The sequence below is a fragment of the Hetaerina americana genome, unplaced genomic scaffold, assembly GCF_022747635.1.
Source record: "Hetaerina americana unplaced genomic scaffold, ioHetAmer1.1.p SCAF_76, whole genome shotgun sequence".
NCBI lineage: Eukaryota > Metazoa > Arthropoda > Insecta > Odonata > Calopterygidae > Hetaerina > Hetaerina americana.
In genome coordinates, this window is record NW_027287383.1 from 1,018,890 (window position 1) to 1,022,960 (window position 4,071).

Here is a 4,071-nt window from a genome sequence, read left to right on the forward strand (position 1 = left end):
AAATTGTAACCGCCAAAAACAAAACGCTGTAGGTCGGCGAACACATCACATTCAAAATAAAGATAGCGCTGTGATTCAAAACGTACCATATTTCAGAACCACGAATTATGTCAAATTGGGTGCATTGTATTATCAAAATTAGATCGTCCGGAATAAACCTTCTAACATATATATGTATTGGAAGTTTTTAACGGAAAAATACAAAATGATAAGATACAAAAATAAACATTTTCACTGGCTCTTTAGTATTAACGCCCCAGAATCTACTCTTCGGCGCTCGATTTTAACAATTACCGAATATTATACAAATTATGTATCTTATATGATAATGAACATGAGATCAAATTCAATAAATTTAAGCTATAGTTGAAGAAAATTAGTCGGTATCAAGCAAAAATACAGTTTTAAAATGTTTTCATGGAGTTCACGAAACGCAAAATATTTCTCGGTAAAATTCCCGGTTTCACAAGAGAAAAAATAACTTTCCCTATACTCACAGAAAATAACGTTGCTTCCATTGAGTTGACTTAACATCATGAAGGAGGGAGAGTCCTACCAAAAACTGTCGTTTTTAGCTCATTCTGTATGCAGTGATGTTTGTGTAAAAGGGGCATTATAAGCCTGTGTCCTTCATTATAGCCTATTCCTTCATAGAAGTACATATATGTAATCAAGTAATTGAGCGAAAAATAAGAGATCCTGCCTGAAGAAGTTAATCAGTATACAAGATTTTTGAGAGAGAGAGTGATGAAATAGTAAATGGACTAAGACAGACTAACTTTCCAGATTTCATTGGACTTTTTATTTTTCACAGCCATGGTTTCAATTCAAGGCAACATCATCAGGTGACTCTATGGGGAACATCATATATATATATATATATATATATATATATATATATATATATATATATATATATATATATAACTATAAATATATAACTATATATCTCCACTACCCCCTCTGGAGGGGGTAGTGGAGAGGCAATCTGGGGTTGGGTAAGTGGAGGTAAAATGGGAGGGGTAATGGTGGGTGTGCCAATGGGTGGTGAATGGAAAGCATCTGGGGAGAATGGGTTTCAGAAGCTGGTAGTGGAGGCATTGGGGTTTTGAGGTGCGTTATTAAATGGCTGTCTCAGTGGGTGGGGAATGGGAAGTATCATAAGGGATACAAATGGTAATTAAGAAGTTGTCAGTGCTTGGATTGATACAGTCTGGGGAAATCTGCAGAGTTATTCTTTGTTCACTTACTATGAAATACTTCCATTAAGTAATGCCTGAGACAGTGGCTTGTGTTGAAATATATTAATCATTCAGTATTTATGTTGATCATTAGCAGTTAGAATAAATATGATATATTTCTATGCACCAACATTGACACCCACTGGCATATCATCACCACCACCATACAAAATTACTTCCTATGTAGATATTTGTACACCATCTATTCCTCACTGTCCTTCACACAGTGTGAGTAAATAAGTCCTGAAATGTACACTTAAGGGCACTGTCAACAACATTTATTAGCTAATGTCTGCAGTCATTCAAGGTTGCTATTTTTTTGGTTGGCAAATTATGTTCCATTGTATAAGTGAAACAAACCTAATCAACATGGCAATCATGATCATACATTGATAAATACATTTTAAGGATGCTTTTCCTATAACTATTCATCTTTTACATTGCATATTTGTTATTTAAATTCCTAATTAATTGGTTTTCAATTATTACTGAAAGTTTACAGAACTTTTAATGTAGGTGTCAAGAAAAAATAATGCATTGCAATGAACGAAAAATATTTGTAGTGCACCTGTTTTAACCATTTACACATTGTTTTATCTGAACATGTTACGCCATTTTTGCCATCTGATTGGCAATATGAACTTCTTTGTTTTCTTCCAGTGCCTTAAAAATCAGTGATGAAAAATTTCATATTAACCAAACACACATTGTCTTTACGTCTATACTCCCCCATACATTTTTTAATGTTATCATTGTTGAATTTTGGCATCAGAAATTTCCTCACATGTACCAAACATGGATTTCACTTTTAATTGCTTAAAGAATCATCAAAGGGGATCGCTGATATGATTGTCATGAATGCATCAGCTGTTAATTCTGCTGACTTCTGAGTGCCTACTTCCCATTTAACAAAAATGCATACTATTTTTGGAAAACTTTTCTTCAGTTATTGCCTCATTACATACTGCTAAGCAATACACTTATCTTTAGAATATTCCAGGAACAACTCAGAAAAAATTATTTACCTCAACCCATTCACACTATTCATAATATTACCTAAGAAATAACGTGAAGTACCACATGAAGAATATTTCATGCATAATGCTTCATTGCCTATAAACTGATGAATTTCTCGAGTAGATCATACAGGCAAAATATTTACTTTGAGTCAGCATGGCCCTACTTCTAATAGCAACATTTTGCTGTTTCCCAAATTTTCTTCACTTTTCTATATTACCTAATCCTGATGGCTTAAATCCAAAGGAGGCTGGAAAGGCGGGTGCAGAGTATTTTGATTGAGAATAGAATGTTGAAATACTATGATATAGTGGCATATGCTAGGCAAGCAAGATATGGGGAGGAAAATGATAGATATTTTGGATGGAAGTATGTACGTGGAATTCTCATTCATATCATTTCATGTGCCTCTTTAAACCTAAAGAATGGGTAGTAAGAATCCTACGAAATGTTCCAAGGACTAACAGTTGTTGACCTTACTTTAAAAGATTCAATATTCTAACTCTTCCCTGTATGTATACATTCCATACTATAATCTTCGTGTAGCAAAATGAAGCCATGCTCACTCTGAAAACCAATGCTCATGTACATAGGTATAGCACAAGAGGTTGTAATAAATTTAAAAATATCTGCCCACAACCCATCCATGTTTGCCAAGAACCCTGAATGTTGGTGTGAAGTTCTTGAAAGTACTACTGAGAAAATGAAGGGAAATATATAATTTTTTGCTATTTAAGAGTAAACTATATCAATTCCTTTGAGATAATCAATGCTATACAGTTGATGAATTCAATTCTCATTCTCTAGGAATATGATTTCATTCATAAATAACTCAATGAAAATCCTCTTGTTACTGCTCCCGACTCCTGTTTTGGGTTTTTACTCTGTTCACTTGCTTATACTTTTATTTTTTTGAGATATATGTATGCTGACTCTGTAATACCGACTCAATGACGTCTGAAAAGAAGTGCAAACAATGTCATGTGTGCCATACTTGTTACAAATATGCCTTATAGAAACCAAAAAAAATTATTATCATTATTAATTGAAGAAGGGTTTATTGCAGTAGTGACAGGTAGTGTCTTGTTGGGTAAGGCCAAGAAATACAGGGGTGCTAAGTTTGTGCTCATTCTAAACCTAGCTTACACAGTAGACAGCCAAATAATAATATTGATAACATAATTGGCCTTAGCTATTGATCAATTCCCATAGTAACCACTACCACCGCCAAATATTTACCAAGGACTGTAACCACAGATTGTCCACAATGAAGAAATGCAAGTCAAGGTCAATAACCATTTTTCACATTGCATTTTGTTTATAAATGTTTTCAATGACGTTGTTTTTGCATGTTGTCAATATCAGTATATGGTTAGATAAAATACATGTGAAAGCACATATGTACTGAAGGTTAAAAAGCAATGAGACTGTGTACTCAGCTACACAAGGTAGCACACAATGTTTGTGGTCTTAATCATAGACCAGGTTAAATTTGGGTGTTTAAAAATAAGTTTTTTGGTTACTTTGGTTATTTGAGGTGTGAATTTATGGAATAGATTCATTTTATAATGAAAAACTATGACTATGTAAGGCAACAGAATTTTATTGAGACACGACCTGGGTTTATATGTCCAACGTCATCACCACTGGATGACAATATTGAATGTGGAAACCACGGTCATATCTAAATAACATTCTGTGGAATCACAAAGTTATGATTTGTCATCATTTAGTTCCTTTCAAAGTATGACAATGGAACTGATTAAAAAGTAAGATAGATATTTCAGATTTTATTAACTTCAATGAACTCCTC